The sequence below is a fragment of the Emys orbicularis genome, chromosome 5, assembly GCF_028017835.1.
Source record: "Emys orbicularis isolate rEmyOrb1 chromosome 5, rEmyOrb1.hap1, whole genome shotgun sequence".
Taxonomy (NCBI): Eukaryota; Metazoa; Chordata; order Testudines; family Emydidae; genus Emys; species Emys orbicularis.
Window position 1 is genome coordinate 92780525 of NC_088687.1, and position 13870 is coordinate 92794394.

Below are 13870 nucleotides of genomic sequence, written 5' to 3' on the forward strand. Positions count from 1 at the left end.
GGGATTCTCTGACTGCCGCGGGGCAATAGGTGGCGTGCATATTACAATTTTGGCCCCAGACCATCTTGGGATGGAGTACATCAATAGAAAGGGGTACTTCTCTATGGTATTGCAGGCACTTGTGGATCACTGCAGGCGTTTCACTGACATCAGTGTGGGGTGGTCCAGGAAGGTGCATGACGTATGCATTTTCAGGAACACCGGCCTGTATAGAAAGCTCCAAACAGGGACTTTCTTTCCAGACCAGAAGATTCCAGTGGGGGATGTTGAAATGCCCACAGTGATCCTGGGAGACCCAGCATACCTCTTAATCCCATGGCTCATGAAGCCTTACATGGGAAACCGGGACAGCAGCAAGGAGTGCTTCAACAATAGGCTAAGCAGGTGCAGAATGACCGTAGAATGTGTCTTTTGCAGTTTAAAAGTGTGTTGGTGCTGCCTTTATGGCAGGTTAGACCTAAATGAGGGAAATATTCCTGTGGTCATAGCAGCCTGCTGCACACTCCATAATATTTTTGAGGCTAAGGGTGAAAAGTTTCCCCTGGGGTGGAGCATGGAGGTGGATTGTCTGACTGCTGGGGGAAGGGGGGAGTGAGCTCGCATGTGTTCTGCCTGGAGTGTGATTAGGGACTTCAGCATCTCTGTTTGCTCCTCCATCACTTATCATCTGCTCCTGGCCCTTTTACAGTGTGCTCCTCACTCTCCTTTCTGTCCTGCCATTCTATTTTAAATTTGTCTTTCAAGGTCTCTCTCCGCTCCCTGCATTCTCTTTTTTTCAGCCTCTGAGGATTGGAGCATCTCTCAGAACATGTCCTCCTTGCTCCACCTTGATTGCTTCCTTATTTGGCAAAGACACTCCACCGGTGTGTAGGGGGTTCCCCTGAAGGCCGCATCTGCAGAAGCACAAGAAACTACACAGAAGCATGATTGTTAGTTCACACACAGCATTGAATCATTATAGTAAAATACACCTCTTTTTACATATGAATCACTTTCTCTCTGTCGCTTGACGAGCACACATCTCAGCAAACCTCCTAAACATGGTGAGTTTGGCCCAGGGAGGTAGGGTGGAGGTTTGAGGGCTCAAGATGAGGCAAAGGGTAAGGGGATCACTGCAGGCCATTAGGGACAGTATTGTAAAAATCTACCACCATTTTCCACAGGCAGGGGTCATTGAAGCCAATATCTCACTCGTGACGGTAAGCAAGTGTGCATCTCCTGCACTTGTGCGGCTTCAGACCATGTGCTGCTCACCTGTGCGCTGCTTTAATCCCTGCACAAGTGACTGCTGATTGGCGTGGGAAAGTTTCCTACAATGAAGGAAGGAACAAAGCGGTTCTGCCAAGGAACCTTCAGCACAGGATTGGGAGTACCTGCAGGAAAGTTTCCTAGAGATCTCTCTGGAGTATTCCCGTGAAATCTCAGTGAACATTAACACGCTGTTCTGCCACACTGCTTAGCTGCACAAGGGAATGTGAAGTCTTGTAAATTTCTATCCCTTCATCCACTTCTAGAATATACAGAGCAAAGGACAGTTCTACCTCATATAACTGAGCAGCATCTACTCAAAAAGATCACTTACCAAGGCTCTCCTCTCCTGCATCATGCGTGCCAAGAAATTGACTGCTGGGACTGGCTACACCCCTCTGGAGTAGAAAAGAGGTCTTGACTTGCTGTGCTACCAGATGGCCCTGCTGTGTGCTCCACATTGTCCTCCAACTTGACCTCCTCCTCCACGACTTCATCCTCTGGGTTGAGTCCACTGTCCACTGCCTCCAGCCCCACTGAAGTATCCACAAGGCTCTTGGTGGTGGAGTGGGGTCATCACCAAAGATGGCATCCAGCTCCTTATAGGAGCAACAGGTCTTCAGCACAGCACCAGAGCGATGTTTTGCCTCCCTTACATTCTGATATGCCTGCCTTAGCTCCTATATCTTTGCACAGCATTGATCATAGAATCATAGAAGATTAGGGTTGGAAGAGACCTCAGGAGGTCATCTAGTCCAACCCCAACTAAATCATCCCAGCCAGGGCTTTGTCAAGCTGGGCCTTTAAAACCTCAAAGGATAGAGATTCCACCACTTCCCTATGTAACCCATTCCAGTGCTTCACCACCCTCCTAGTGAAATAGTTTTTCCTAATATTCAACCTAGACCTCCCCCACTGCAACTTGAGACCATTTCTCCTTGTTATGTCATCTGCAACCACTGAGAACAGCCTAGCTCCATCCTTTTTGGAACCTCCCTTCAGGTAGTTGAAGGCTGCTATCAAATCCCCCCTCACTCTTCTCTTCTGCAGACTAAATAAGCCCAGTTCCCTCAGCCTCTCCTCATAAGTCATGTGCCCCAGCCCCCTAATCATTTTCGTTGCCCTCCACTGGACTCTCTCCAATTTGTCCACATCCTTTCTGTAGTGGGGGGCCCCAAAACTGGACACAGTACTGCAGATGTAGCCTCACCAATGCCGAATAGAGGGGAATAATCACTTCCCTCGATCTGCTGGCAATGCTCCTACTAATGCAGCCCAATATGCTGTTAGCCTTCTTGGCAACAAGGGCACAATGTTGACTCATATCCAGCTTCTTGTCCACTGTAATCCCTAGGTCCTTTTCTGTAGAACTGCCACTTAGCCAGTCGGTCCCCAGCCTGTAGAAGTGCATGGGATTCTTCCATCCTAAGTGCAAGACTCTGCACTTGTCCTTGTTGAACCTCATCAGATTTCTTTTGGCCCAATCCTCCAATTTTTCTAGGTCACTCTGGATCCTATCCCTACCCTCCAGCCTATCTACCTTTCCCCCCAGTTTAGTGTCATCTATGAACTTGCTGAGGGTGCAATCCATCCTATCATCCAGATCATTAATGAAGATGTTGACCAAAACCGGCCCCAGGACTGACCCCTGGGGCACTCTGCTTGATATCGGCTGCCAACTAGACATCGAGCCGTTGATCACTACCCGTTGAGCCCGACAATCTAGCCAGCTTTTTATCCACCTTATAGTCCGTTCATCCAATCCATATTTCTTTAACTTGCTGGCAAGAATACTGTGGGAGACTGTATCAAAAGCTTTGCTAAAGTCAAGGTATATCACGTCCACTGCTTTCCCCATATTCACAGAGCCAGTTATCTCATCATAGAAGAAAATCAGGTTGGTCAGGCATGACTTGCCCTTGGTGAATCCATGCTAACTGTTCCTGATCACCTTTCTATCCTCCGAGTGCTTCAGAATTGATTCCTTGAGCACCTGCTCCATTATTTTTCCAGAGACAGAGGTGAGGCTGACTGGTCTATAGTTCCCTGGATTCTCCTTCTTCCATTTTTTAAAGATGGGCACTATATTTGCCTTTTTCCAGTCATCCAGATACGTGTCCCATTCATAGCCTTTATCCAACAAGCCACAAAAAATCTGCCTGTAGGTATCAGAGTTCCTACAGCTGGAGCAGAGCTGGGACTGTGCTGCTACCTCTCCTCGCAGTGTCAGGAGATCCAACAACTCAGGTGTGCTCCAAGTGGGAGAGTGTTTGCTGTGTGAAGCCACCATTGTCAATTGGGAAGATGCAATGTGAGCCATCCACACCGAGCAAACAGGAATTGGAATTTCCCCTGGGCCTTTAAAGTGGGAGGGTGGATGCCTGTGTTCTGAGTTCGAACTGCTGATCAGAGCGGTCAGGATATGCATGGTGGGACATCTCCTGTAGGCCACTTATAGTGACATAACCAAGTGTGGTGTCTACACTGACACTTTGTCGATATAACTTTGCAGCAAAAAGCTCAACACTTCTTGTCGAGGTGATTTTATTTTGTCAGCAAAACAAAAGTGTTTTGTAGGCAGAAGGAGCATTGCAGTGTGTGTACATCTCCATGTTTTTGTTGATTAAACTTGACATTTGTTGACAAAATTGTGTAGTGTAGACAAGGCCTAAGTAAGCTATTCATCAATTAGCACATAGACTCAACAGCTAATTTACACAATTTTTTCATGATTTTCTAATAAATCCTCTAGTGGTTGGAGTCCCGATTTTTTTTTTATTTTGTTGCCAGTGTTAAGTAGAGTAACAGCAGGCTCTGCACTTTATTGGTGGCATCACTGAAACCTCATTCACAGTGTTTTAAGAGAAGATGTACTCTACTGAGCAGAAATACATATTTCTTTAAAAAGAAAACTTTTCTACTTTTCCTTCTATACAGATGACCCTTGTTAGAGAGCCGAACTCCAAATATTGTCTGTATGGATGCCTGTTTGTGGGATGCTTACGTCCTCTAATTTTTTAAATAGCAATGACCACTGACACAGTATGTGAGATTCAGGCATTTTCAGGACCTTCTATAGTGCTGGATTATTTGATTCAATTGGCAAACTGGGAAGCAGAGTAGGGAATGGATTCAAATCTGTTTACCAAAATAAAACGTATTAACTGTAAAATAGTCTAATACAACTTTGTTTTAAACCCAAACATGTTAGAGTTGGTAGTTATCTTAGTGTTTGGCTTTGCTAATTTTAATATCTTCAATAATGATCTGGAAAGAGAGGATAGCAGCATGCTACTGAAAGTTGCTGATGCTAAATTGGGAGACGTTGAGAACTTGAGAGGACAGAGGTAACAGAGAGCAGCCTTGGGAAGTTAGAAATTTGGGGAAGAAGCTTTAAGCTGGATATTTAGACTGGAAATATGCAAGCAGTATGTGAGTTTTGGGGTGATGGTGGTAGAAATAAGTCATTTTATGAGAAACCTGGAAATCAGTACTGCTGAAAGACTTAAGAGGGACTGAACAGCAAACTAAATGTAGCTATTGCAGCCCCTCAGTGGTCAATATGATTAGGCATTACATACTTGAGGCTTCAGTATGAAGGAATAAGGGCTGATAGTCCCTATGTGACTAACTATGAGAGCTCATTAGGAATTTTACTTTTAATTTTGATATATTGTTCTTCTGGTCTAAAATCAAGCATGGAAAGTTTCAATCTTCAAGAAAAATTTGAGAAATTACTACTTTATTGATTACATGCATTTTAAAGGCACCCATTACTGTGGAATCAGTGTCTTTAAAGTCAAGTTATTAAGATTTCCCAATAAAAAGTACTGGAGTAATCAGGGCCGTAACAACAAAGAACGTGGCCCCCTCCGAACGGTGGCCCCCTCCGAACATATGTCCGGGCGGGGCCCCTTACAATGCAGAAACTGGAATGAGGTATTTATTTTGCCACTTTTAGGGGCCCCCTTCCTTGCGGGGCCCCCTCCGGTCGGAGGGTACGGAGGGCGCTCGCTACGCCTCTGGGAGTAATACACCCAAACTTCCACAGTTTAACTTAAAACCAGAAAATGTAAAGAACTGACCAGTCAGCTAAGTGCCCTGGATTTCATAGCTTACCATCTGTGTAATGCCTGGTGAAAGCAACTGGCCAACATTTTGCTTTAAATACAGTTCCCATGGGAGCAAATTCCTGACGTGGAAACCTGCATCAGAGCAAGTTATGAGGGGGTTATGATGGAATACAGAATATAACCTTAAGCTTTGCTATCCTGAATGCAACAATTTTCATTTTTGTTTTGTGACAGCAAGAAGGGGAGTTCTCCCTTGCTTTATCCAGTTGCAGGTGCTAGGGAGTCAAATTTTCAGCTATTGAAGTTTTTGTTTAACTATGACTTCCTGTTTTTATAACAGGTAGCTGTAGTGGGAGGGAAGTGGAAGAATCCAGTGACAGCCACCAGAGTTTTAGAAAAGTAAGTTTTTATGTTGTCATATTTTGTTAGTTTCATAAGAAACAATAATAAGTTATAACTGGTCAAATACAGAAGTGTATAATAGAGCCACAGTGTTTTCTATTCCTTGAGTATATTTTAAATGTAGGTTTCCCAGAGTTTATTCACTGTTTCTTCCCCACCCCTCCCAGCCTTGTGATTAGAGGAGAGCTGATTCTAAAAAACTGAGGTTCCACAGTGATGATTTGGATGGGCAGGTTGGTATAAAAGTGGAGTCTCAATTCAATTCCCTGCCCAAACTCTCTCAGGCTGTCACTGACTGAAGAGCTGAGGAGGCAGTGCAAACTGTCCACTCTCCACAAGCACTTAGGTAGCCATTCAGTTGTGTGAGATTCACCTGCATACAAAGAGTTAAGCATCAGAAGCAATGTTAACAATGTACAATCCTAGAGATTTAAAAACCTCAGCCACTGTAAAAGAATCCCATTAACAGGCCTTTATTTACATATGTTTGCATTTCCACAAATGGAATAATCAAGTTTCAGATTAAGTCTTAGGTTCCTTCAATAGCACAGTCTAATACTGTACTTGAGTGATGCAGAATGCATCTACTATTCTGTTCTTGTAGAATCTAACTACATTTCAAGAACCTTACAAATTACATTGCCAGAGTTCTCCACTAGCCTTAGGATTAATGCATCCTTTCATTGCATGTACATAGCCCCATAGTGGTGTCCTTTATGTAGATGAATACCATATAAAAATATATACTGAACATATTATTAAAATATGCAAAGCTCAGGCTGACCTGTTACTAAGTAGAGATAGCAGCTCATGTCAGTGTGTACACATTGCATAAATGTTCTGCTTTCTGCATAGGCTCCCCATTGAATATAGAGTTCAGTTCCAGGTTTGTGTCCTGATACTCAAAGCCTTCTGAGACTGGCCCTAGCTATCTGAGTTCCCTGATTGATATGTTCCACTGAAATGATGAAATTATTAAACAGGGAAGAATGAATGTGAAACTGATTACTTTCAGAACTAAATACAGAACTCATTTAAATCTATTTAGCTTTCCCTCAGTAAGTTCTTCTCTCTCTCACACACACACACACACACACCCCTAAAAAGACACCAAGCTAATTTTCTACATGCGGGAAGGAAGAAAATGGGAGCTACAGATCTCTAATTTAGAATACTTGGAAGGCTCTCTTATACTGTGCTTCTGGTAAGCAAAGATGGTAATATGAGGCTACTAGCACTATCTGAGTTGTGGTATTAAATGAGTTAATGTGTTTGTAAAAAATTGGGTGCTTAGCATCACATAGGAACTCTTGAGTGGCTCTGAAACCGAGCACGGATAGAGGGTTAAGAAAATCGTGTGCTTGACTTTGCATCCTTTACATTCTTTTAACGTAGAGGTTATTATGAAACTTCCTAAGTCTTTAAAAAAAAAAAAAAAAAAAAAAAAAGCAACCCCTCCCCCACACACCTAATTGTCATATGGAACTGTATTGACCCCTCCCTCCCCACGTTGGGCCATCAGGAAGGTTTGAGCCTTTAGATTACCAGCACAGACTGCTAACAGTAAGTAGTAACAATAGGATACTATCCTCTATGTGGCACTAAATGGGGATGACACACATACTTTGCCAGTGGGTTTCACAGCAAAGATAACGTGGACTCCAGATTTCCAGGTTCAATCCCAGGCATTGGAGAAGAGTGTGCTTGGTGCCCTCTTCCTTCTTTCTCCATTGCTACCTTCTTCCCACATGTCCCCAGCTCCTGACCCCTCTGCCCCATTACCCCCTCCCAAACCTCCCCTCCCTTTGCTTCTATCCATACCTCTCTTCTTCTGCTTCTCTCTGTAGTGGTCAAAGACACCCACGCAGTGATTTTAGTTCAAAGACTCAAGCCTGAGGCCAGTTTATTGACATACATACCAGTGCACTGGGGTGCAGTCCGAAGACTGACACCCCAAGGACCGCTCGCAGGCGGCTTTTATTTCATTAAACCGCAAGCAAAGTACAAACAATACGTCATGAGTTAAGAAATTAGGGTTGGGGTCAGTCCCTCCCCTAAACCGCGAGTTAAGAAACTAGGGTCAGGGTCAGTCCCCCCTCCCCCTTCTCCCCTGGTACCTTCCTCATTATTTTCCGAGAATTGGGTGTTTATTTGGGTAGAGGGGCGCTTGGTGGTTTTCCCCAGGGGTGGTACTTGGCACCAGTTTGGGTACATTTCTCAAGACACGTTATTTTCCGGGGTCTTTTGGTTAAAGATTGGGGGGGGGGGGGTTTCCATGGGACGCCTAAAGAGGATCTATGATTGGCTATTTTTGCAGATAGCTGGAATCACAGAGTGGGTCACAGATCACCCAAAGGAGAAGCTGCATGAGTTAAGAAATTGCATTTAGCTAAAGTTATCTATTGCTTCACACAAGTGGTTATTATATTTCATTAGTCATGAACATATTTTATTAGTGCTGCTGCTGGGGCTTTTTTTTATTCTTTTCTTTCCCTCCTTGCCCCCCCCCTCCTCTGGTCATGACCCTTGACCGAGTTTGGCAGAGAATTGTGCAGTCTAGTCTAGTTCAGGCCTTGGCCTGGGCCCTGGCCTGTACTGCTTTGTGTAAGGGTAGTTAGCATAACAGATCTCTGTTGGAGGGTTTATTTTGGGGCCTTCAGATTCACAGCTCTGGCTATTAAAAAGAAGGCCCCCCTGCTCTATTTCCCCACAATTTCCCTCCTCTGATGCCCTATAGGCATCACTACTATCATTAAACAAAGGGGCCATAGGACAGTATTCGGATTTAGAAATGACACTAAGGTGGTCGATTTCCGGATCTGAGGGACAATATAGTGTGGGGTGGGGAACATCTGTGAAAATAAAAAGGGCTTCCGGTGGTGGTCGGGGCTGAACCGGGAGCCGGGGCAAACGGCAAAATTTACATAGACAACAAGCAACAGCCAACATTAATCCGCAACAAATTGCTAGAACAATCCAAAATAGAATGTGAAGGGCAGAAGAGGTTAGCCAACTGGGTGCAACTTGGGCGATTTCCTTAGAGGCAAAGCACGCAATGTCGTGGGAGGAGCATAAGGTATGTACTCGATAAGCAGTTTGGAAGGCTTTGGCCTCTTTGTTATATTCTATTTCTATTACATGCATTTGGTCTTGCAGGTGAGATAAGTTAGCAGAGGGAGTAGAGAAGTGAGGTTTAGGAAGCGGTTAGGGATAGGGGAAGTCCAATCAAATGTAAAAGGAACACTTGGATGGAGGATTACATAAACCTGAGGATTAGCAGGCCATACAATAAAGCGGCTTCCTTGTGCAGTGGTTAAGTTAAGGTGAAAGGGGATAGGGATGTGGGGGTTCGATGGCCGGGCACATCCATGGTTCCTACTAAATAGTAATTTTCCCTCTGGATCTTTACCTATCGCTTCTCCTTCCCAACATGACAAATTAAAAACGTTAACCACTTCTCCAGGATACAATTTGCGGAGGCAAAATAGCTGTGGGGATTCCAAGGGCCATAATGACCACAAGGTTCCGATACCCACCCAGATATGTTGAGCAGCGAAATCATAGGGAGTGGTGATGAAACGGTTAGGTTCATGGGGTTGTTTAACTTCCCATACCTGCCGGTGGATAACCCAGTCCCATAGACAATTCGCCCAGGGTTCTGGCACAAGTAAGTGCACTGGAGCCCAGGTGCCATTTACCGGTCCCGAAGCATGGAAGGAGCATGTCGAGGAGTTGCAGGCCCAATCAGATAGGGTCCAGGTATGCCTCCACTTCCATAGCTTGGATGGCACTCCTACCGCGGTGGTAAGGGTTTCAGGCAACCGCTGATTTAAAACATCGGTTCGCATTTTTGCCAAAAGGTTGTTAAAGAAGTCTTGCATTTGGCTGCACGCTAAATCCCACCCAGTGTCTTTTCCTGTTAAAACGAGGGTGTTTATTAACCTTGTTAAGAGGGTTTGGGTTGTTGTTTCCAACCCTGATAAGGTATGGAGAGTTTTTATATCTGATTGGGTGTTAGTGAGTCCTGCCTCAGTAATAAGGCCCGATGCCCTTTCTAAATTTCCCAGGCGTTCTTCATGGACCTGGGCTTTGTCTATGTTCCAAATAGCAGCCGCTCCAGTTAGGCCATGCAAGGCCCCCTCCACCAAGCCTCCCCCTCCCCGATAAAAACTTTCCTACTGCACAAGCCGGGCCAGTCGAATGGCCGCTCCCTGAGAACAATTAGGGTACTGGGTAGTCATTTGGAAAGCAGAGAGGGGAAAGGAGAAAATAATAGTTCCTACAGTAGCATTTAGCACAATCCACCATTGGAAACGATAATTTCGTCGGTAGGGTGTGCTATACCACATTTGCTGGTTTAAAACTTGAATTTCTCTGACGCTACAGCCAGACAGATTTGTATGGGAATTGGAGAAGATATGAGGGGGAGTAGCTGGGGAGTGGGGATTATAACGATGGGCAACCATGTCGAGCCGGGATTTGGAGGCTTTATTATGGCCTCAGGTGGAGAAGTTGTTTTCTTAGCAAGATCCAAAGGCTTAGTGGATTTGTCAGCGGACAAGGGTCCCTTAGCATGGGGCCAGGGCAGTTCTTTGCGGATGGACCTTTATGTAGACCCAGTTTTCTGGTTTCAGTGAGTGGCAGGACTACTGTATATTAAAAAAAAAACTAACACATTTCGTTAGTGCCTGACTATTGTATAATTTATTAAACAACTGTTTATTTGAGCCAGGGCCAGCAGGGCACTGCTGGTAGTTGCATTTGGTGCCCTGGTTAAAAAAAAAAAAAAAAAAAAATTGAGGGCTGAATCTGGTCTTTTGATTGGGAGTGGCCTTTAAAGGTCATTTGGCCATACTGGATTTGTGAAGCTGCACATAGCTTTTTTATAATCAGTTCAGATATGCCAGATTGTGATACAAAATCTTTAAACAAAAGCCCCACAACAGCCCCCGCATGACTTATTTTACCAATGCAAAAACTGTTGTAAAACCTCCGCCCAAGCCTCTGCACCTGCCCCCTTCCACAAGAAAACACACCACCAAAACTAACACATAGTAATGTATTTTCCTGTAAAAAAGGCAAATGCCTGTAACATTCAAACACCTGAATAAATTAATTCAAATATTTAAAAAAAGTTTTTAAAGAGGAAAAAGTGCTGCCCGCCCAATCACTACGTTGCTGGCAGTAATGCTGAGCCACAGAGGAAAAGTCCCATCTAACTGCAGCAATCAACGGTGCACAGTCATCCGGTGATGCACACGAGCAAATTGGGCCAGAGCACCTGAGGCGCAACCGTCCAGGGAGCGCCAAAGGTGATCAGGGTATAAGGTGTACCCAGCAACACTTCAAGATTTCTATTTGTGGCTTTTTAGTTGATATTAGCTTTTACTTGCTATTTGTTACCAAAACAGATTTAAAATTTTCCATTCTCCTGGCTTTGACTACCCTGCTGCAGCCACAACTTTGGTCTTTATTTAAAACAATTTAAATTTTGTAAAGCATTAAGTTACTTTAAGGATTAAATGCTAAATACCAAAATTAAACAACACTAGAAAACAACATTAACTTATCTTAAACTTATAAACAAAAAATTATACACACCAGGAGTGTTTCTTAACAAATTCAACTAACTTTTTTATAGTCAAATGATTTTACCTTAATAACCTTTTGCCTGGATTATTTACAGACACTCCCAAAGGAATGGCTGCAAAGAAACCAAGAATTTCTTTTTTTAACATTTATTCATAGTTTTACCGCTTATGCCATTATTCAAGCAATTACTATTCTAAAAGAAAGAAAGTAAGAAGCCAACTCTGCAATTACTTAATTTCCACCAGCAATTACAGAGTTAACCCCCCCCACCCCACCCCCACCCCCCCAACTTCCTTAAACTGCGGTTGCCTGCCCGTTTGGGCCCAATCCTTCTTTTCATGGGCACAGGCATTGTTTTACTATCAATTCAGCAAGGAGGGTGGGCTTTTGCTAACCCCCCTTGTAGGAGAGGATTAATTATTTAACAAAGCAATTGCTATTATACTTAGAGTGGTTAAACAACACATCAACACTAGAACACTGCAGTAAGCCTTGGGGTCTCGTTTCCAGGCGAGAGCAATTTTCCTAGCCTCTATTGCTCGGGGTGAGGCCAATCCCCCCAACATTCACGCCACTGGGGAGGATTTATAAGGGAGGTCCTTGCATGCACCCTGTCCGGCAATGAGTTACCAGTCCGCCTCTGAGAGGAGCGGGGTAGGATGCTCTGTTGCCCCAGGTTTTGGCAAACGATTTCCAGGGGCTCCCCTTCAAACACAGCAAGGGGAGGGAGCTCACTCCATACACGAGTCCATGCTCCCAAAGGAAGATTTGGGGAAGGGTTTCGGTCGTAGGCCAACCACACAGAAGATTAGGAAAGGCTTGGTCCCCGTACACCCCTCCCCCAGTAGAGAGCACTGGCCTGCCTTCAAGAGAACAGGATGGGATACTCTACTACCTAGGAGTACGCGGGCGGATTCCCTGGGGCCTCCCCGCTCTCCGAGCAAGGAGGTGGTCCCCGTACACCCCTCCCCCAGCAGAGAGCACCGGCCCGCCTTCAAGAGAACGGGATGGGTTGCTCTACTGCCTAGGAGTACGTGGACGGTTTCCCGGGGCCTCCCCGCTCTCCGAGCAAGGAGGGACACAATCGTCTTAACGGATAGAAAGGATAGGGACTTACTCACCCAAAGCGGGGGTCTCTGCTATTTCTGTACCTTACCCCGCTTGCAGCAAGTCCCTGGACCACCTTACGACCCACAATCACAACCACACTTCGGGATCTTTGCTATAACAGTCCTACTGCCAATCCCCCCGTGGGCCGCAGATCTCACCAGTCCACACAGCCTATTGCTGGTGGGAGCCACTCCGGCCCCTTCGGCTGCTCCGGGACTTCCTGGATTACGCCCTACTTCCTGTAGAGTCCAGGGAGTGGATTCCGCCCCCCCTCCACTATGGGGTCCACCTGGATTCCGCCCTACCTCCTGTAGGGTCCAGGGGATTACGCCCCTCCTTACTAAGGGGTCCACCTGCGTCCTGTAGGTCCAGGGGATTACGCCCCTACTCACTATGGGGTCCACCTTCCCGGGGTTCCTCAGCAGCCTGTCGTTCACCCTCTGGGGGAGCCACTCCCCAAAGGGCGATAGCCACAAAGCTGACTAAGACAAAGTAGAAAGCTTAAAAAGCAAAGCATAGGAGCTTGGCGTACTCCTTGTTCTCGTGGTTAGTAACGGTTTCCTTTATGTTCCGGAGAGACCACACAGTCTACTTAGCCTCTGTTCCTGCCTGAATAATCTCCTGTCATCCGAAACTTGTTTTTATACTGGGCTGGCACTCTAAAAGTGTTTAACTGCCAGACGGATGTCCCAGTAATTTCACCGAGGCTGTCCCAAAGAAACCGTCGGGTCTAAGACCCTCGTATACACACCACAAAACAGACAGTTCCCTACGCCCCCACCCCAAGCTAAGTAAACAATGATAGAGATAGCGCAGCATGATGTAAGAATTTAAACAGACAAGTTACAGAACGGACACACACAAAACGAACAGGCGTCAGGCAAATGAGTCTAGCCTTAAAAGGTTCGGATCACAGCGCGTCCTTACCTGAACCCAGAGCCTATGGGCAGCTCCTCACCGAAGCCCAAATAGAGACAAGGGTTTCTTACCTGGCGCCTGGGATCGGTGTGGAAGCGGTCCACGGTCCTCCGGACCGTTGGGACGTTGAGTGAACCCGGACGAGCCCCCAAATTGTTGTGGTCAAAGACACCCACGCAGTGATTTTAGTTCAAAGACTCAAGCCTGAGGCCAGTTTATTGACATACATACCAGTGCACTGGGGTACAGTCCGAAGACTAACACCCCGAGGACCGCTTGCAGGCGGCTTTTATTTCATTAAACTGCAAGCAAAGTACAAACAATACGTCATGAGTTAAGAAATTAGGGTTGGGGTCAGTCCCTCCCCTAAACCGCGAGTTAAGAAACTAGGGTCGGGGTCAGTCCCTCCCCTAAACCGCGAGTTAAGAAACTAGGGTCGGGGTCAGTCCCCCCTCCCCCTTCTCCCCTGGTACCTTCCTCATTATTTTCCGAGAATTGGGTGTTTATTTGGGTAGAGGGGCGCTTGG

At 45.6% G+C, this 13870-nt stretch overlaps 1 protein-coding gene across 1 annotated transcript in view; it reads left to right on the forward strand.

Moving 5' to 3' along the window:
• The window catches only part of CLOCK (clock circadian regulator), an 89249-nt gene that overhangs the window by 14677 nt on the left and 60702 nt on the right, over nt 1-13870 (forward strand). The window contains exon 3 of the mRNA XM_065405772.1: nt 5662-5720. The gene's annotated coding sequence lies outside the window, so the exon portion shown is untranslated. The remainder of the gene's footprint in view (nt 1-5661; nt 5721-13870) is intronic.